This window comes from Podarcis pityusensis, assembly GCF_964106645.2.
Source record: "Podarcis pityusensis genome assembly, chromosome: 4".
In the NCBI taxonomy this organism is placed as follows: domain Eukaryota; kingdom Metazoa; phylum Chordata; class Lepidosauria; order Squamata; family Lacertidae; genus Podarcis; species Podarcis pityusensis.
The window spans coordinates 28,040,960-28,063,134 of record NC_138027.1 but is presented as its reverse complement, the minus strand read 5'-3'; the positions used below and the strand labels follow the sequence as shown (position 1 = coordinate 28,063,134).

The following is a 22,175-nucleotide window of genomic DNA, read 5'->3' as shown; positions in this document are numbered from 1 at the left end:
CTTCTTCCTGCTATGAAGGGGAAGGAGCCCCCGGGCTGCAGGAAGAGGAGGAGCCACAGTCATTGAAGCAGCGCTGCCACGGTGGCTCTGTCACCATGAAATCTGTCAAAAGAACGGAATGAAGAAAAAAGAAGAAAAATTGCACAGTAGGGGATTTTCTGCAGTACAGTGGTACCTCAGGTTAAGTACTTAATTCATTCCGGTGGTCCGCACTTAACCTGAAACTGTTCTTAATCTGAAGCACCACTTTAGCTAATGGGGCCTCCTGCTGCTGCCGCCGCGCCGCCAGAGCACGATTTCTGTTCTCATCCTGACGCAAAGTTCTTAACCTGAAGCACTATTTCTGGGTTAACAGAGTCTGTAACCTGAAGTGTATGTAACCTGAAGCGTATGTAACCCGAGGTACCACTGTATAGGAAAATCCAGGTCAAATGTAACAAAAATACAGAATGTGATTTTGATGGCAATGAAATGTGGACAATATAAAAAAACTTCCATGCTTGAGTTGCACCAATTCCGCGATAAACTCTAGTCTGCAAACATACTAGGTTGTTTGAAAGGACATCTTTCTTGAAAGTCCTATATTGTTATCTCTTGACTTTTTTTGTTACCCATTGCCTGACTGGGCAATATAGTGCGTAGGGCTTCCCACATTGCATGTTTTTCAGAACACAAATGTCAAGGTTAATTGAGTCACAAAGGGCATGTGCTGATAGTGACATGTGCCTCCCTGGTTTTCTCTTCGTTGGTGCAATCTGCAGGAAGGGGCTGGCTCCTTGTCCCTGCCAAGCCAGCATGCAGAATAGGAGTGTCTGCGGCAGGGGCTATCTGGCTGCAAAGAAACAAAACTTCTGACAAGATTGTTGTGTTTTAAAGAAGGATCCTGAAGGTGTCACTTGTCAGGTATGAAGTTTTCCTGTTTTCTCACAGAGCTTAATAGGAAAGCTTAGCAGTTGATAACTTTTTGCTGTTTGAAAGATGTGTGCCTACCAAATGGATGGAAACTAAACTGCCTGCGAAAATCATCTTTGTTAGCTCTGTCATCTCATCTGTGGTAAATAATCGTTTCACTCTCCGCCCTCCATTCTTGCCCCTTGAACAAATGCAGTTGGTCTGCACTGAAATGGTCTCCGTTTATCTGTGTCACCTTAAAAAAAGGTTTCTGTAAAAAGGTAGCCAGGCTGAAATAGAATCCCAAAGGGGTTTTCTGGCAAATGCATGTCAACGTCTTGTGTTTGTCATGAGGACAATTTGGGTAGGTGGGTGGGTGTGTATCAATATATGAATTTAGAGCAAACTCTGTTTTAATATGACCTTGAGAATGGTGAAGATGTGTGTGTGTGTGTGTGTGTGTGTGTGTGTGTGTGTGTGTGTAGATAGGTAGATAGGTTTGCTCTCTGGTATTGGGAAGCAAGCTAATAGTAATGCTGTAAATCAGCTTGAAAAATTACGGCTCATCACATTTCATAATGGATCATGTATTAATAAATGATACAAAAAGTGAACCAATACCTTGTTGCATTGCAGGAAGAATTGTCCATGTTGTTGAAAACACTGAAAAATGACTCATCATCTTTCCTCTCCAATCCCCCCCCCCCACTCCTATCTTTTGGTTCATGAAAAGTCTGAAGTAGTTCCTGTTTTTGTATAAGCAAATCCACAGGATTAGCCTTCACAGATAGTAGTTTGGACCTTCATTGCCCACTTGCACAAGAAATGCTAATGCGCACACACGCGCACAAACAGACACACGGCCTACTCTAGTTTTGTAATTTTAAGGTGTTCTAAATTCTTTTTAATGTTGTATTTTAAAGTACTGTAACCCTCCCTGAGATCTCAGGGTGAAGATTGAGCAATTTAACAATGATGATGATATAGGATGCATGTTTGGCAGTTTTCACTTTGAGAAACATCCATTCATCAACATCACAATTGTTACTATTGTTAGTAAGAGTTATGGGGTGTTAGAGGAGGGGTAGTACCTCTGGTAGATGACATGTTGTGCTCCTTCTGGGGTAGTTTGCCCACCTTTGCTTCACACCCTGCACTCAGCTCTCACCTGTGGCTCCTAGAAGCTGCCAGCATGTGACAGTGGCCACACGCTGGGAATGGCTTTGCCTGGGTGGCTGAACCAGGTGAGAGTAGCCGTAGGGTCCAAACCCTCAGTGAATTAGAGGCTTCCCCTGAATGCAGTAATAGGCTCCAGCGGATTCAGTGGACGAGACCAGTAGTAAACCCAACCATCATGAAGCTGTAGAGGGAAATGAGGGGCAGATGGGGCTCATCAACCTGGGAAGGTAGCCCATCTAGAGAAAGATAACTCTGGTCCTAAACCTCTGCTGCCTTGTGGCAGCATTTCTCATTCATGAGAAAGACCTCACAAGTAAACCCTGAGGAAAATTCTGTACCCGATACCTTGCAGGACATCTTCAGGACGCTAAGGAGTAAACCCTACATAAATCCAGAGTAGAGTCCCTAAGACGGTTGGATGGTGCCTTGTACACCTCCTTCCGGCAACTTCCGAAAGGTGGATCTTGTTGTCTTGGCAGCCCAAGAACTTCATACACACTTCCCAGGCTTGCTCCTTGAAGAGGTCAGTTCAGTGCTGCTATCACAGCAAAACTACAACATGGGAGGCAGCAGGCATTGTGATTCTCCAGCTTTTTGAGTTCACTCCTGAGGCGCACTCCATCAGCTCTCAAGACACACTGATACCAACAGGATTGTTAGCGGAGACATGTGAATAAAACACACGTAGTCCAGAGAGAAAATCCTGGTGAAAGTTTACTGAACAAGCTGAACAAAACAGTATACAACCAGAGCAGAAATCAACATGAGAGGCTTCTGCCTTTTTGACATGCCTTGTTGAGAGCAGGGTTAGATTCAACTTCCACAAGAAAAATCCCTCACAGCTAGAGAGAGTATCAGAGTACATGTTACCTCAGTAAAGATCACAGACTCTCCAAGTGTCCCTATTTTCCAGGGATGTCCCTGATTTAGAGAAGCCGTCTCGGTTTCTGATTTGATCCCAGAATGTCCCACTGTTCCTTAGGATGTCCCTATTTTCGTTGGAGGGTATGGAATTATCCTACTCCCCAGCCGCCTGAAGGCAATTCTGTATAGGGAAGGTTTCCCCCCCCCCCCCCCAGCGTTTAAAGTTTTATTATCTGGGAAGCTGCCTAGAGTGGCTGGGGCAACCCAGTAAGATGTGTGGGGTATAAATAGTAAAATTCTCATTATGGAATGAGACGTCCCTATTTTCATTGGAGAAATGTTGGAGGGTATGAGATCATGCCACCTTCCATGTTTGCTCTTCAACACCTCCTCCTCTATCACCACCCCTTGGTTGTTGAATTAGGCTGTGCACACATTTCTGGCTTAAAATGGAATCAGGTCATTCTTTTTCTCAATTTGGATTGAAGCTGGTTTTGGGCAAGGCACACCAAAACACATCTTCTCATTTCATAAGAAATGGCAAGATAGAGACAGGACATGTATGGATGGTGGCCAGGGTTTACATGGAGGTTATACAGTGGTGCCTCAGGTTACACACGCTTCAGGTTACAGACGCTTCAGGTTACAGACTCCGCTAACCCAGAAATAGTGCTTCAGGTTAAGAACTTTGCTTCAGGATGAGAACAGAAATCGTGCTCTGGCGGCGAGGCGGCAGCAGGAGGCCCCATTAGCTAAAGTGGTGCTTCAGGTTAAGAACAGTTTCAGGTTAAGAACGGACCTCCGGAACAAATTAAGTACTTAACCTGAGGTACCACTGTATGGTGTCCACTGTTCATTGAGCATGCATTCCTATTTGTTATACAAAGGTTAGGTTATACAATGTTGCATCAAATGATTTTTAGCTCACACTCTCCAGTGAATTTCCTGTCGCTTTCCTTATGGCAAAAAGCTGCTTGGGGTGGGTTTTTACAAATTATGAGGGCACAGATCTCTGCCCTGAGGGGCTTGAATCTAGAAATTGACACAAGAAAGACTACAGAGGAAAGAAATTGGGGGGGGGGGGTGATAAAGGAAGAATATGTGATTAGTTAAGTGACACAAAAGCCCTGTTCAGGCATTCAAAGGGGGGGGGGATTAGATGTGGGGGAAACACAGGGATGCAAGGTGGCCACCGTTGCTTGCTCACTCCTGACCTTCATGCTTTAAAACAGTTAAGGTAAAGCACATTAACTATAAACCCAGATTTTTCATATTCCGTAAGATAAAACAAAAATTATAAATGAGCATACATATTTGGAATGCACTTATTTATTTCACTTAGAGGCCACCATGGATTTTTAAAAAGTGTTTCTAAAGTCCTAACGGCAGCTGCGTTTTGACATTTAGTCTTCTTCAGCGGCCCACTAATTATTATCTGAAACAAAAATAAATAAATACAAATCACGTGGGTTAGAATCTCAGATGGGCAAAGCATTCTCTTAATAGAATATAATGCAATCTTAAGTGCTATATTTTGGGCCTGTCTGAGGTTCTAACCGTCATGATGTATATTGGTTTTTCTTTTAGATAATAATTACTGGGCCTGTAAGTGAGATAAACGAATGCTTTCCTTATATTCATTTATACTGTTCATTTTCTCATATCCAATATTAAAAACCTATGTTTATGCTGTCTGTAATTAATGTTTTCCCTGAACCCTGTTCTTTGTAAGTTGTGTGAAACTCTTTTTCTTTGTGTAGTCATGCCTGAAGGCCAAATTATTCACACTTTAGCTGAAGACGTTATAAGCCTGCATTGACTTCCTGGTCGGGAGGAAGATTCTCTGTACATCCTTCCAAGCGTATGAGGAATCTCCCTTCAGACCTTCTTGCTCAACACAGGAATGCTGGGAGTAGAGAAATGCTGTGGGGGCTAGTTTGTATCCTGAACCACACATATTCTTTGAATTACCGAAAAAGGTTAATTGTTTGAAGAATAGGCTATGTTTACATAACTTATAGGAATCCATTTAGATAGTCAGAATTCATCAAAAACTACACTTAGCAAGAAAAAGGGGGAGGGAAAAGAGATGCAAATAATGAAGAATTGTTGTTGTTAATTTATTACTTGTACCCCACCCATCCGACTGGGTTGCCGCTGAGTTATAGCAGGGGTGGGGAATCTATGGCCCTCCAGATGTCATTGGACTACAACTCGTGTCCATTGACTGTACTGACCATTTGGGACCTCTCTGTATACTAAACTATCTGGAGCCAAGATGACACCTTTCCTAATACCTGCCACCCAGAGCCTTAAGATCTTCTGGAGAGTTGTTGCTCATGGTTTCACTGGTTAGTGTGATGGGCAAAGACAGGGCATTCTTAGTGGTAGTGCCCTCTTTATGGAACTTGCAGCGAAATGAAATGGAAATCTTCCACATTAGTTATTCATGGATGATAGGTGAACACATATTTATTTGCCATGGTGATGATGCTAGTTACAGCAGAGGCTCTAGTGCTGCAATTTTTACAATGAATGCACATTTTTGTTTTGTATTGCACATTGCTGTTGCAAGATGTCTTGTGGAGGAAGGGTGGGATATAAAAGCAATTTCCATTAAATAAGTAAAAATTCCTTTCTCTTTGCACCAGCCTGGATTGCAGGACGGTCACAGCGAACTAAAGCAATTGAATACCCTGTGCAATGCCAAAGCATACCTGCTGCCACTAAACACATGTAAAAGAGAACAATATCAAATCCTCTTGCATCTCTGTAGGATTTAAGATGCCATTTAAATTAACCAATCATGGAGAACACTTGGCAGAATACTATTTCCTTCTGTCATGACAAATCAAACAGCAGCCTAAGAATAATGGCCTCTATTTTGCAGCCCACAAATTGTGCATTAGGGACCTCTGGGTCTGCATATAGCTCACACTGGAATTCAAATGGCACTTCTCTGCCTTTAACTGTTTATAAATAACATTGCAGCCATTAGCACAGCATTCACACTGCTCGCCAGTTGTTCTAATTGATAATTGGATTGAAAGAGCAAGTTGAAACATGCTGATGCAGACTGCAGCAAAGAAAGATCAGAGCAATCTTTGTCTTCCAATCTGATCAAGGAGAGGGTCTTCCTTGAATACAAAAGCAGTGCACCAGTTGATTAGTATGATGGTTACATTTGGAATTTTAATCCAGTCATAATTACCTGGAATCTATTGCTGTAACCACTTAAATTAGCAGCTGTTTGTTGTTGTTTTTCTCAATTTGGACTGAAGCCGGTTTGGGGAAAAGCCCATCAAAATGTATTATTTCATAAGAAACAACTGGATAGATGTGGATTGTGGCTAACATTGTGTGTACACCACCTCCCAAACCAGCAGTGGAAGTCTACTGGGTGGAGAGTCAGTGGAAGAGTGCAAACAGCTAAAGTCTATGGGCATTGTGAACTGATGTCAACCATTGAATGGGAAAGTTAAAAAGGTAAAGGGTAAAGGGACCCCTGACCATTAGGTCCAGTCATGGCTGACTTTGGGGTTGTGGCGCTCATCTCGCTTTATTGGCCGAGGGAGCTGGCGTACAGCTTCCGGGTCATGTGGCCAGCATGACTAAGCCGCTTCTGGCGAACCAGAGCAGCACACGGAAATGCCGTTTACCTTCCCGCCGGAGCGGTACCTATTTATCTACTTGCACTTTGACATGCTTGTGCAGGTGGGTGGATGTACTACTGGTAGGCTTTCCAGGAGTGGTAGCATGCAGAAATCCCTCCAACAGGATGTTCCAGGCAGGGGCTGAGCTACGCCAGGATCCACTAGATTCCAAGCCAGCCCCGCAGCTTTCACTTGATGGCATCAGGCCCTATCCAGGCTGACATAGCCAGCTGACATAGCCTGGATCAGGCTTTCCTTCTCACTTTCCACCCTGAACAGGATGAATGATGGCTATGCTACTCTGCCCAACCTTGCTGCTGTCTGGCCAGGGTCTAGATAACTCTGGCCAGCTGCCCACAACACTCTTTTGACCTTTTTGTTGCAAAAAAACTAGCACCCTGTGGAAATTCTCAAAAAAAACTTCTTTGTCAATTTAAATGTGATTATATCCTCAGTAGGCTTTTAAGTTTAGATCCATCTGCACCATCTGGAATAAGGTAAAGGTAAAGGGACCCCTGACCATTAGGGCCAGTCGTGACCGACTCTGGGGTTGCGGCGCTCATCTCACTTTATTGGCCGAGGGAGCCGGTGTACAGCTTCCGGGTCATGTGTCCAGCATGACTAAGCCGCTTCTGGCGAACCAGAGCAGCACACGGAAATGCCGTTTACCTTCCCGCCGGAGTGGTACCTATTTATCTACTTGCACTTTGAGGTGCTTTTGAACTGCTAGGTTGGCAGGAGCAGGGACCGAGCAACGGGAGTTCACCCCATCGCGGGTCCTAGGCTCTGTGGTTTAACCCACAGTGCGGGTCCTAGGCTCTGTGGTTTAACCCACAGTGCCACCTGCGTCCCTACCATCCGGAATATAGCCTCTTAATTTCTCGTGTCATCTAGGTAGGGACAGGTTTCTGCCAAAGAAACTGGGGAGCTGGGTTTGAGAACGGATGCTGTTAGGAATGGCTGCGTTGGAACTCCTAAGTCTAAGCCAATTTTAGATGGTTCTTTGTGTGCACAGAGTATAACAACACAAGCAGAGCCCTGCTGGATCAGACCAAAGACCCATCTAGTCCAGCATCTTATTTTTACTTGGTGATTCCTAGCAAGTGGAACCCTAGCAAGTGGTATTCAGAAGCATACTGCCTCTGACACTGGAGACAGAACATAGCCAAATTGGCTAGTGCCATTGATAAGCTTATTCTCCATGGAGATGCCTAATCCTTTTTTAAAGTCTCCAGGCTGGTGGCCATCACTGCATCTTGTGGCAGTGAGTTCCATATGCTCTGTCTGAAGAAGTGCTTTCCTTTGTCTGTCCTGACCTTCCAGCATTCAGCTTCATTGCATGGCTCTGGGATTCTACTATTATGCAAGGGCGATCCCCATTCCTGCTTCCATGTTTGCAAAAATTTACACCGGTTTCTCCAGACTTCCGTTACTTGTTAAAAACAGGATTCTGAGAAAAACTGATTCTGTTTACTTAGGATGCAATATAATGGGTCATTTAAAAAAAACAACTGACAAAAAGCCAGTGCGAAAGTTAATTTACAAAAACACAAAGCCAAACAGCTGCTCTGATAACTCGTTTTCTACCCTGTTCAGGGGCGCACTTAATTTAGAGTGTTATTGGGTGTTTAACCAGGCCTACGTCAGTGTAACAGCACACTCTGCCAGCTGTTAGAAATGTTTGGCGATGGTGCAAGTCTGATCTGGCAAGTCAACATGGGCAGCTGACGAGGATGAAAAATGACAGTTATGTGAAAAAGAGAATGATAACCATATGGCACCAGTATTATGCTAATACTTTAGATCTGAGGCATTATTTGGTTAGGCTTAATTTGAATGCTCCACATTTACAGACAATTTAATTATTGTGTAATTTTATACCCAATTAAGTTTTGATCTTCCATATTGTACTAACTGTAGGCTTTCCATTCAGCAGGAATGGATATCTGAACAAAGCTGGGTGAGCAATGAGCGTAGGCTTGCGGCCTGTCATTGCTATTGGTACACTATTCTGCATGCTTTATTTGCAAATTTTACTGTGGGTTATATTTTCACACTGCTAAAGCTCAAAAAGAACTCTTTCACAGTTGCTAGGTTCTCTCTTTGAAGGAAGATTATACAGTGGATTTGCTAATATAGCTAAACACAGAACCATAGCAACTTGCCTCTTTGTGTCAATTACAGGTTGAATCCATGTGGTGTCTGCTTATTTGATCCAGCAGAACAGGGATTAAGGACTCAGCTACATTAGTTTTTTATTTAAAGCGTTTTAAATGCGTTATAACACTGGGACACCAGATGGCGCTGTAGAGTTCGATCCTTCAGCAACGTGATTTCCCATTATGAGCTATATATTTTGATGTGTCTAGATCCAGCCCAGGCCAATCTTCAGTGATTCCTGCGCCCCACTCCTGCCATCCAACATCCTCTTAAATCTGGAGGACCTTTCGGAATTTTTGGATTGTGTTCCCATTCCCCTGACAAAAAGCCAAGGGTCTGACTCAGCCAGAACTCACTGGAACTCAGTTCTGGCACTTTTCAGGTGGGCGCCATTGCCATTCTTAGAGAATGAGGGAAGTGTTCATTGTAAGTTCTGGCACCTTCCCCCCCCCCCCGAAAAATAGCACTGCTACACATTATACATTTCAAGACATGATGTCTCCCCAAAATCCCAGGAACTGTAGTTCGACGGGGGTGGCGCTGTGGGTTAAACCACAGAGCCTAGGACTTGCTGATAAGAAGGTCGGCGGTTCGAATCCCCACGACGGGGTGAGCTCCCGTTGCTCTGTCCCAGCTCCTGCCAACCTAGCAGTTCGAAAGCACCTCAAAGTGCAAGTAGATAAATAGGTACCACTCCGGCGGGAAGGTAAACAGCGTTTCCGTGCGCTGCTCTGGTTCACCAGAAGCGGCTTAGTCCTGCTGGCCACATGACCCGGAAAAACTGTCTGCGGACAAACGTCGGCTCCCTCGGCCAGTAAAGCGAGATGAGCGCTGCAACCCCAGAGTCGGTCACGACTGGACGTAATGGTCAGGGGTCCCTTTACCTTTCTAAGGGTGCTGTGAACTGTAGTTCTGTGAGGGGTAAACCACAGTTTCCAGGATACTTTGGGATAAGACAAATGCTTTCATGTCTGGTGTGGTTGGAGCCACAATCTAGCAGCTTCTTGTGTTCCTGTTATAACTGAAACAACTGCAGAATTGCTTCTGTGTTTATTCCTGCCTGTCCTTCACTCCCCTTCCTCTGTTTTAGTTTGTAAGCCCCTCAGGGCAGAGACCTACCCTCTTATACTACGTAAAGCACCGTGCACATTGATTCAACAAGAACACAAACTAATGCAATAGCCATGGAGAGACAATGTCAGAATTAAGCACCATCTTTAAAAAACCTCAAAGCAAATCTCAGAATCTCAAAGCAAAGTAAAAACTGCGCATAAGACTAACTCTTTATAAAAAGGGTTTCACCATACCGTGGAAAGCTACAAGGTGGAAGCAAGGGCCAAGGGGAGTTTCCCTTTGGAGGGACTTACCAAGGCTCTCTCGACTCCAACCAAATGCACTGGGTCAATGGGACACACAACAGCGGCATTCTTTGATGACCTTAATGAGCAGACAGACTCAAATGGGAGGATGTATTCCAGGCTATCCAGGTCCCAAAACATAAATGGATTTAAAGGTCAGCAGCAGTACTTTGAACTGGGCTCGGAAACGAATCAGCTGTTTTCAGCAAGGGAGTTGCATGCTTCAGATAAGCAGTGCCAGTTAACAACTTGGCTGCAGCATTCTGGACCAATTAAAGTTCCCAGACATTTTTCAAAGGCACCCATACATACAACACATTCCAGAAATCTAGACATGATATAAGTCATTAGTGATGTTCCACCTCTGTATTTCACTCCAGGCATTATTATCCTTAGATAGGGCAGGTAAAATCTAGTCAGTGTCCCTAGTTCTTAAGTTGAATTGGGCCACTGATGACATTTTTAATTTTATTTCATGACCTGAAAGTTTAGGGGCAGCTTTCTTTCCTCAGGTGCATGGCTGTGCAAATGAACTCCCCTAAGAATTCTGGGGCGTTTCCTCCTTTCTGCCTCTCTCCCAAAGGGGTTCATCCCTAATATTCCATCGTGTAATAATCCTCCCCAAACAAAGCCCTTATCTCTGCAGTACTGAAGGATGATATCACTGCTAGTTCAGCTGTCTAGGCAGCCAGTGCATTCCTTCCTGGTATCGTCCAGGATGAAAAGTCAAGTGTGTGTGTGTGTGTGTGTGTGTGTGTGTGTGTACTGAGGTGGGGGAGGCATAGCCTTGGTTACAACACCTGTCAGCATGGCGATAGCATGATGCATTTTTCAATGTCCTAACCTGTAGAGGCAAGGAAGACCGAGAGCAGCCCAGGAGACGGATTGCCGCAGGGGTGTCAGGAGCTGCTGGGACGAAAAAGGAGCAGCTATGTCCACTCCAAACACATTGGGTAAGCTGCCAAATATTTTAAAAATCACTCCATCTGGCAGATAGCCACAGTATTTCGGCTGTAGTGTGGGATGTTCTAAAGTCCTTTAGCTTTGACATCTCAGTTTGCTGCTGCCATTGTTGGCTTTCAGATGAACATGAGATGCTATATCTTCCCAGGGGTGGGGAAGCTTCTCCAGTCCACGGCTGAAGGCTGAGCAGCCTTCTGAGGGGAAGATGCCAGAGGCAAAAGCAAACAGAAATGCAAATGTGGGTTTTATTTATTTATTTGTCACATTTAAAGACCACTTTAATCTTCCAAGAATCTTGAGGTGGTGTACATCAGTGCCGGGTTACCAAATAGGCAGAGTAGGCACTAGACTAAGGTCTCCACACCTTTTAGGGGCCCCGCAACAATGGATTGTGTAATAAAGTTGGTTTATTAAAATGGTTGGTTGGTAAGATCAAAAACGTATTAGGAGAAAAATTGTGAGCCCCCCCCCCCATGATTTTGATGGTTAGAACCCTCCACAGGGTTTAATTTGGTACCTGTGTACATGGTTTCATCCTCACAACAATCCTGTGAGGTAGGTTAGGCTAAGAGATAGTGACTGGGCCAAGGTCATCCAGTGAGCTTTGTGGTTGAGTGGGGATTCAAACCCTAGTCTCCCAGGTCCTATTCTAACACTGACCATTACACCACAATGGCTCATTTCCCAGTAGGCTAATTTCTTCACACTTACATACCGCTGTCTAGCCAGGAAAGCCAGAAGCTTGATCAGAGTTCAAGAACATACTCCAACCAGACAAAAACACTTGAGGTTGTGAAGCAAGGCTGGTGAGGAGTATGGGTGTGTATCCTGGGGGAGAGTCCTGAGACTCTCATTTAGCCCCGTTGGTCTAAGATTCTCTACCCCAGCTAAGCATGATGCTAGATGGACACACCTGGACCTTTCCTACTGTCCTGCTGCCCTTCCTTGTAGCATGTCATAGAAATGAAATGATAGTAGTTCCTCAAGCAGACATTTCCACCTCAGCTTCGCAAGTGGGGATACAGAACCTATGACCCTTCAGATGTTATGGAACTCTGAGGCAAGGAGCCATGTCTCTTGGGAGAGGGGTGGAAATGTAGAGAGTTGAGGTGTGAATTCTGGAATGGCTGAATTCCCTAACCCTAAACTATCATGGCTTTTCCCTTTTAGTCACAGCTGCACTTTATACAAGTGCATATGCTAATAGAATGACGCTTGGGGATTGAAGGGGAGGATGGACAAATAAGCTGTGAGGACAAGCAGCAGCCTGGAAGTAGGACAAGCTGGTGTGTCCTACTTTCTGGCTACAAGTCAAGGAAGGGCTGGGGACATAGCCCATTGGGCTGAAAAGCATGGACTTGAGAAGAAGTGGGAAAAAGCTAGGAGTGGAACACATTAGAGTGGGAAGGGCAGTGGCAGAGCAACTACTTTCTATGCAGAAAGTCCCAGGTTCTCTGCCAGTTTCAGGTAGGTGTAAGAAGAACGGCTGCCAATCAGTGTGGACAATATAGAGCTAGATGGGCCTGTGATTCGACTCAGTATATAGTGACTCCCTATGTTCCTATAAGTGAAGTGGGGTCACTTTTCTTCCTGTAGATAGGAGAGAAGCTTCACACTGGATTCTCTCAGATTACCAGGTGATGCTATACCGTTCTGGAGGACCTGTTTATTGATTTATTTTCACAAAGTTTGCCTGGAGGTTATATGGTGTCCACTGTTCATTGAGCATGCATTCCTGTTTGTTATACAAAGGTTATACAATGCTGCATCAAATGATTTTTAGCTCACACTCTCCGGTGAATTTCCTGTCACTTTCCTTATGGTAAAAAGCTGCTTGGGGTGGGGTGGGGGTGTGCGCAGATTTTTTGTGCAGGACTACAAGACAACCAAATTCACTTAATTGCACATCCTAAATTTGCCAGTATATGATTGAATCTTACCCAGAAATGGGTGAGTGAAAGCAGCCACTATGTTACAGGAAAGGACAGGCGAAAAAATGCCTAGGACTTGCCGATCAGAAGGTCGGAGGTTCGAATCCCCGTGACGGGGTGAGGTCCTGTTGCTCGGTCCCTGCTCCTGCCAACCTAGCAGTTCGAAAGCACGTCAAAGTGCAAGTAGATAAATTGGTACCGCTCCGGCGGGAAGGTAAATGGCGTTTCCGTGCACTGCTCTGGTTTGCCAGAAGCGGCTTAGTCATGCTGGACACATGACCCGGAAGCTGTACACCGGCTCCCTCGGCCAATAAAGTGAGATGAACGCCGCAACCCCAGAGTCGGTCACGACTGGCCCTAATGGTCAGGGGTCCCTTTACCTTTACCTTATTCCAGATGGTGCAGATGGATCTAAACTTAAAAGCCTACTGAGGATATAATCACATTTAAATTGACAAAGAAGTTTTTTTTTTAGAATTTCCACAGGGTGCTAGTTTTTTTGCAACAAAAAGGTCAAAAGAGTGTTGTGGGCAGCTGGCCAGAGTTATCTAGACTCTGGCCAGACAGCAGCAAGGTTGGGCAGAGTAGCATAGCCATCATTCATCCTGTTCAGGGTGGAAAGTGAGAAGGAAAGCCTGATCCGGGCTATGTCAGCCTGGATAGGGCCTGATGCCATCAAGTGAAAGCTGCGGGGCTGGCTTGGAATCTAGTGGATCCTGGGGTAGCTCAGCCCCTGCCTGGAACATCCTGTTGGAGGGATTTCTGCAAGCTACCACTCCTGGAAAGCCTACCAGTAGTACTTCCACCCACCTGCACATTGGTGGAATGGAGGGCTCTGTGCCAGCCAAGGCTAAGGCTGGCAGACCTGCTATGGGATGGCCTCTACCGTAACTCCACCCAGCAAGCAGATCAAGGGGCTGGATTGCACCCTTAGTCTTTAAGGTCTGACAGCTCTCTTCTGAGAATTTTTGGAAGGAAACCTATTTCAGCTTAGATGTAAACTGAACAGCTCATAATTAATATCAGCCATTTGAAAATTCAGCGAGGGGCTATGCTGGGGGCTCAGATATTATTATTTTGCTTTGTACTGGAATAAAGAACATAAAAACATAGATAAAAGCCTTGTACTGTATAACCCTACCCCTTTCGTCTCCCCATAATGCGTTTTATTACAGATGGCAATGTACCGAGATGATAAAATCTAAAATACATCAGTAAAATTATTGGATATACACGATTGCAGATTTATACATTTGTAGACTATTGTGTTTCATTAACATTCCTCTCTTTTGTTAGAGCTTTGGAAATGGCTCAGAGAGTAGATGAAATTAGATTTAAAAGTAGGGCAAGATGCAATTAGTCACAGACAGAGCATTAGTCAAAGTTGACAAAATGGAGTCAGCATTTGGGGTGAGCAAATCTAACTTGTATACATATGAAAGTTATGCAGGAATATTTTCCTTGCTTTTAGCCCCTAACAGGATTAGTAGATTTCTCATTTATTGTAATGCAGCATTTTACTTACTTTAAATACATTACCAAATTATTCAATTTATCATGAAGCACCTGTAGTTGACGGATATCAAAGGATATTTGATGATGAACCAGCTAGTTAAAAACCCGTGGGTCAGTCCATCAAGCTGCTTTGCCTGCACAGCCTCTATGGGGATTGTAGAAACATAATGCTCAAAAGATTGACGTCATGAAGATGTGTAACAGTCTATCCCGATCCTATACATGCTCGCTTGGAATGAGTTCCTTTTTATTCCATTGACTGAAAGCATTCCATTGAAATCAATGGATGACATATTTCCGACTAAAATGGTCAGGGACTGAGGTTAACAGCGCAGTCCACTGAAATCAATTATCCATCATGCTTATTTGAAAGAAAATATATTTAGGAACATTTGTTTTCCCTAAAAATGTAAGTTGAGCTCTGCTGGATCAGGCCACATTCCATTTCCCACTACAACCAACCAGGTGTGCCTGAGAAACCTACAAGCAGAACAAAAATTTGCAGAGACAAATCCCTTTGACTTCTCTGGGTGTTCATGTGAAGCTAAGTGTGCAAATGATGGCCAGAGAAAGAGTTTTGGAGCATGTGTAGACCTCAGAAACCCATCGGAAGGAAAACATCTATATAATTAGTGAGGCACATTTTCCGCTTTGTGCTACTTTATTGCTCACAAACAACAGGCAATTTGAATGAATATACGCAACTGGAAAAGGATTTTCTCTCGTTTATATGGACCTTGTATATGCTTTGTCATGGAACAATAGAGAATTTGAAATAACGTCTGCAGTTCTGCCAGCTTGGTCTGATAGTTCTGTGGTATGGAATTACTTCATGAATGGAAATTGGAGAGTGGCGATTTCTGTTCCGTAAATAACTTGCAGAGTTATAATTTGCCTGACACTTCTTGCCCTTGCATTAATCCTGGGACACTTGTTGAAGAGACAGAAGGAACACCCACCAGTAACAATGTAAAACATTCGGTGTATTTACTGAGCGTTTCCACTTGCTTGATCCTTAACACATGCTTTTACGATGAAGTCATTAATGTTGTGTAAGTGCAGAATTTATGGGGCGATTTGTACTGTGCGGGAGTCCTGACATGTTTTTGGCAAATACTTTCAGATACCATAGACTGATGCCACTTGGGATTTTAGCTCAGGGTTATAATCAGGTTCTAGCATGAATGTTTTGCATTAGAATTCAGACCTGATTGTCTGAGAGATTGGGAAAAGGTTAACTAAACAGGTAAACTAAACAGTGCAAACACAGAGTGTAGGGATCTGTTAATAGCAGAAGGCTCCTGGGCTGTTAAGGATTTCTAATAACATTTCCCCCCAGCTTAGTAAAGAGACAAAGGGCAGATGCACATAAATTCAAGACCCAATTAAAGCACATGACTCTTCCCAAAGAATCCTGGGAAGCGTAGTCTGTCAAGGGTGACTGGAATTGCAGCTCTGTGAGAGGCAAGTCGTATGTGTTGGATGTCCTTTAAATGTATGGAGGGCACGCACACTTTCCCTTGGTCTTCCAGGCCCAGATGGGGAAGATGGAGTGCCTGGGACCATCAAAGATGCCCCATGTTGTCCTGATCCTGCATCTGAACATTACTGTATGGCAAGAAGCAGAGCTGGCTCAATACATTTTGCTACCTGAAGCGATGAACAATATGGCATCCTCCCCAAAGGCACATACAGAAGCCAGCTGGACTGTTGAATCTTACTACAATAATGGTTAAATGTAGTGACTTTCACTGTAACTGAGGGCAGCAGGCTAGTGTAAGGGATGCTGGGAAGGCCACAGGGCACTCCTAGCTCTGTCCACTTCCTGCCTCTCTGCAGCTGCCGCCTGAGGCAGCTGCCTCTGCCTCATTGTAGGTCTAGTCCTGGGTAGAGGAATTCTCACATGTGTTGACCCATGCCTGTCTATTGCTTAAATCAGTAGCTGGTAGGATGGGTTAAAAAGTAGGACTGGCCCTTGTTTTAGCATGCTTCACCATCTTTATGCTGGCTAACCACAGAGCAGGTTTTTGTTTATCACTATAGTAAGGGACGCAGGTGGCGCTGTGGGTTAAACCACAGAGCCTAGGACTTGCCGATCAGAAGGTTGGCGGTTCGAATCCCTGTGACGGGGTGAGCTCCTGTTGCTCGGTCCCTGCTCCTGCCAACCTAGCAGTTCAAAAGCACGTCAGAGTGCAAGTAGATAAATAGGTACCGCTCCGGCGGGAAGGTAAACGCCGTTTCCGTGCGCTGCTCTGGTTCGCCAGAAGCGGCTTAGTCATGCTGGCCATATGACTCGGAAGCTGTACGCCGGCTCCCTCGGCCAATAAAGCAAGATGAGAGCTGCAACCCCAGAGTCGGTCACAACTGGACCTAATGGTCAGGGGTCCCTTTACTTTTACCTTTTACAGTAAGGCTGGATTACATGAGAGTTAATTTTTTAAAAAAAATTATTCTGGAATTGCAGTTTGAAGTATGGGAGAAAAATATTCACTATCATGCTGAGATTATCACCGGTAGGCATGTTACAAGGTGTATGAGGTTGCTTTGCAACAAGGGATGCTTGGTAGAAATAAAATGGGCTGGGGGAGGTGGGGGTCTGCAGTTTAAAAGAAGCAAGACATGGAAAGTGTGGGAAGTGGTTAAGCACATCATTTCTTTGCTTCAAATTGCACCTTCCCAATACTGCTCTAAAAACAAAAGCAGAAGTATTTTTAATTCTGCCTGTCCTCAACTTCAATTTGGTCTCTGAGAAACGGACATTTAATCATCAAGTGACAGCATAAGCCACTTAGCCACTTCTTGATTTGCGTACTACACATACTCTATATTGATGCAATCTGAAATCATCTCCAAGGTTTACTGTTAATTAATATTCTTTTTCCATGATTAACCTCCACCTACTCATAGAGATAAAAGAAATCATGAAGTAGGCTGGTGGAAACAAAATGGTCAAAATTAGAGATTATTCAGGTTATTAAATCAGACACATAAATGGCGTAAAAAGAGATTGAAATCTTGCCTAACAGTCATTTTGCCTGAGTGAAGATTTTAGAGTTTAGCTCACAATTATTATAACAAATGTGTTCATGCAAGGTACATCAAGTCGCCTCATTTAAATGGAAGGTTGTCTGCATATGAATATTTGGTTTATGAGATTATGGTCTTTACTGTAAACGTGAAAGGTCTAGCATATAATTGAAATTATGCAAAACATCATTTTAGACATTTTCTTTCATTAGGCCTTCCAAATTTCTCCTTTCGTGGGGTGAAAAGATCTTGTGCTGCTCTTCCATTAATTGATAGAAATTGTCTGCTATTCAGGAACATTATGGGCTGTATTCAGCATGGTTGGTTGCTGAAAGGAAGAGTCCCTTCCCATCAATGCACCTCTGCTTTTGTGAAATGAAACTCCTTCCATTTGTGGGGTGAAGAAGCTAGATGCCCTACACACTGAAAATAACATGTCCCATTAACTCCCACGCCCTGACTAGCATTTCATGAAGAATAGTCAACAAATCCTCTTGATACTGGATCAAGAATTAAAAAACGGAATCCTAAATATCCAGATATGACAAATCCACATCTGGATTTTTAGGATTCCTTTCTTTGTTTTCTGCCATTTCCCAACAATGCAACTCCATCAAACACTTCTTCCTAGACCTAAATAGGTTCAAGGAGTCGAGTTTTCTAAATGTGGCCCCCATCCCTCCTTACATCAGAACAGCCAAGCACCCCTCCTCACAGGCCAGCACTTTCCCCAAGGAGTACTGAATGCAGGCATCCATCTTCCCTCCTCCCCACCCCCAAACTGCCCTTCAATAACATGCCCCATTCTCAAACTCCTGCTCAATCAAGACTTTGACCCATCTAGGCTAGCATCCTGTTCCCCCGGTGGCCAACCAGATGCCCCTGGGAAGCCCACAACAGGACTTGAGCACAACAGGACTCTCCTCGCCTGCAGTTTCCAGCAACTGGTATTCAGAAGCATATTACCTCTTGGCTGTGGAAGAAGAGTACAGCCATCGTGGAGAGGATAGTCAGTGTTATGTACTGAAGTTCTCACCCTGGGCCAGCAGGGGGATACTGTAGATAGTTATGCAAATGAAGAATCAAAAGTGACGTTCAGTGATTGGATAGTTTGTATGCAAATGAAGGATCAAAAGTGACGTTCAGTGATTGGATAGTTTTAGAAAATGGCAACAGTTACATTGTTCTGGAGCTCTATATAAGCAGGCTGACTGAACTCCTCAGTTCAGTTCTGTTCCAGCTTACAAATAAAGAGCTGCTTTGGAAGAATCGCTGTGTCATCTGATATGTTCACCCACAACTTAACACTGGCAACGAAGGTGGGATCAATGGACATCAGAGCACAGCCAGATGCGGCCATCCTCTGAACTGAGCTGAATCACTGAGCTGAATCACTGAGCAAAATCACTGAGTGAAATCACTGAACAGAACCAATTCAGAGCTGACTGTTCTGGCTAGAGCACTGTGTTCCATCCATCGCCCTTCACACCAGCATCGGAATCATGGCTTCACTTGTGCCTCTACCGCCGTTTGCGCCAGCCTCTGAATCATGGGACTCCTACCTCGCTCGGTTCGACTGCTACCTCCAAGCCAACGAGCTGACAGCAGTATCAAAGGAACGGAAGCGGGGCCTATTCCTCAGCCTCTGTGGGCCTGAGGTGTTTGAGACGGCCCGAGCATTGGTTGCGCCTGAAGCAGTCCAGGCAACACCATGGGACACAATCCAAGAGAAGATCCGCAACCACTACGCGCCAAAGCCGTCCAAGATTGCTGCCCGCCATGCGTTTTACCACCGGAACCAGGCAGAGGGGGAGTCAATCAACAACTACACCACCGCCCTCCGACAGGCTGCAATGCACTGCGAGTTCCGAGACTTAGACGATGCCCTGATGGATCGAATTGTCTGCGGGGTCCGGGACATCCATCTGCAATGGCGTCTCCTCGCCAAGCCAGACCTCATGCTGCAGAAAGCCATTGAGGAGGCTGTGGCCTCGGAAGCTGCTGAGATCCGCAAGGCCAGCAGCCCGCGTCTTGCTAGGAAGCCAGTTCCAGTGCATCACGAAAAGGCCAGCAGTGATGAGGCATCCTCCAGTGAAGACGATGACGTGCCCCAGACAAAGCGGGAGTGCAGGAAGTTCCAACAGAAGTCCAAGGACCAACCAGAATGTGCCGGCTGCGGAGGCAACCATTCCTGTGCCAAGTGTCGATTCAGAGACGCCATCTGTCGGACGTGTTCCAGAAGGGGCCACATCGCTAAGATCTGCCAATCGGCTCCGTCTGACACCCCCCCTTCACTGACTTGCAAGTCCAAATCTTCACTCCAGTCTGCCAAGGAAAGCTGTTTCGCTCTCACCAACTGCCGCTGCCCATCTGGGACCACGATTGGCCAAACCGACTCGCCTATGTGACACAAGCTGAACGTCACGGTGCTCATTGAAGGAGCTTCATGTGACATGGAGATCGACACCGGGTCTGCCCTGTCCATCGTGTCTTGGAGCACCATCAAAAGACTGGTACCCAGAGTGTCCAAAAGGCAACTCGACTCTCACCGTGTACACCTGAGAGACTACCAGGGAAACGACATTCCCGTGGTAGGCGTTGGCCGGTTCCAGATCGCCTTCAATGATTTTTCGGGCTTGCTCCGACTGGTGGTGGTCGAAGGCCAAGCCTCCTAGGGCTAGACTGGTTTGATGCCCTCGGCCTGGAAGTCACTGGCATCAACTGCATCTCTAACGCAGAGACTGAGGGTCTGGTCAAAGACTTTGCTGAGGTTTTTGACAGCACTTTGGGGCAATATACAGGTACGCCCATCTCCTTTAGCCTTGATCCACAAGTCGCCCCCATCAAGCTAAAGCCACGCCGGGTTCCCTTTGCTCTCAAGGCTAAGGTGGACGAACAACTGGACAAGCTGATCGCCCAAGGAGTTTTGGAGCTGGTTGACCACGCCAAGTGGGAAACCCCCATCGTCACGCCTGTCAAGCCAGACAGGTCAGTGAGAATCTGCGCTGACTACAAGTGCACGATCAACAAGGCACTTCAGCAGCACGCTTATCCGGTTCCTGTTGTCCAACACCTGCTGCATTCCCTGGGTGAGGCTAAGCTGGACCTTGCCCAAGCCTATCAACAACTGCCCATCGATGATGCCACTGCTGAAGCCCAGACTATCGTCACCCACCGAGGGGCATTCCTTTGCCGCCGGTTGCAGTTTAGGGTGAGTGTGGCTCCTGGCATCTTCCAAAGCCTTATGGAACGTCTCCTGCAAGGGCTTCCGGGCGTGGTACCATATTTTGATGACGTCTTGGTGTCCGCAGACTCACACCAGCAGCTGTTCGAGCGCCTCCGTGCCGTGCTGACCAGGTTCCAGGAGGCCGGACTCAAGATAAAGAGGGAGAAGTGCCAGATCGCCATTCCACAGGTGGAGTTCCTGGGCTATCTTATCGACGCCTCCGGCCTTCACCCGACCACATCCAAGATCCGCGCTATCCAGCAGGCCCCCATCCCAAAGAACAGGACGGAGTTGCAGGCGTTCCTGGGGCTGCTGAACTTTTATAACATGTTCCTACCCCACAAAGCCACGGTGGTTGAGCCTCTTCACCGACTCCTCAGCACAAAGATGCCTTGGTCCTGGGGTCATCAGGAGACGGCGGCCTTCAATGCGGTCAAGGCTCTCCTTTCATCGGACAGTGTGCTGGTACAGTACAGTGAAGCCAGGCCGCTGGTCCTTGCCTGCTACGCCTCACCTTTTGGCATCGGTGCTGTCCTTAGTCACCGTTTTCCAGACGGAAGAGAAGCACTGCTCGCCTACTTTTCCAGGACGCTATCTCCGACGGAACGGAATTACAGCCAGCTCGACAAGGAGGCACTGGCACTTGTGGCTGGAGTGAAGAGGTTCCATGAATACCTCTACGGCAGGACTTTCCTCCTCATCATCGACCACAAGCCGCTCCTAGGCCTCCTCGCCGGTGATCGTCCAACTCCACCGGTCCTCTCGCCGCACATGCGGCGATGGACTGTGTTCCTGGCTGCCTACCACTACCGGCTCGTCCATCGCCTGGGGAAATCAATGGGCCATGCCGACGCCCTCAGCCGTTGCCCTCTTCCAGCGTTTGTGGAAGACCCGGCTCCTGTTTCATCGCTCCTCCTGATTTAGGATCTTCCGGCAGCGCCTGTATCGGCTGCCACTGTGGCCTCCGCATCTGTCCAGGATCGCACCATCAGCCGTGTAATCAACTGGGTGTGGCCACAAGAGCCTTTTGCATCGGAGTTCCAACCGTTCGCAACCAGACAACATGAACTCTCGGCTCATCGCGGTTGTCTGCTGTGGGGAGACCGCGTCGTGATTCCCCAAAGACTCCGTCAACGTGTCCTGGAGGCTCTGCACGTTGGCCACCCGGGAATCGTCAAAATGAAGGCGTTGGCTCGGTGTTACATCTGGTGGCCTAACATGGACGATGCCATCACTGCCTGGGTGTCCGCCTGTCAAGCGTGCAAAGAATCAAGGCCTGCACCACCGGCAGCTAAGGGACACAGCTGGGAGACGCCCAAGACACCCTGGTTGAGGGTGCACATCGATCTGGCCGGCCCCTTTCACGGCCGGACCTTTATGGTAGTGGTGGACGCCTATTCCAAATGGC

The 22,175-nt window shown here is 46.1% G+C and overlaps 1 protein-coding gene across 1 annotated transcript in view; it reads left to right on the top strand.

Moving 5' to 3' along the window:
* Window positions 1-786: 786 nt before the first annotated feature.
* Window positions 787-22,175, top strand: part of STARD13 (StAR related lipid transfer domain containing 13) — a 247,400-nt gene continuing 226,011 nt past the window's right edge. The window contains exon 1 of the mRNA XM_081004067.1: window positions 787-903. The gene's annotated coding sequence lies outside the window, so the exon portion shown is untranslated. The remainder of the gene's footprint in view (window positions 904-22,175) is intronic.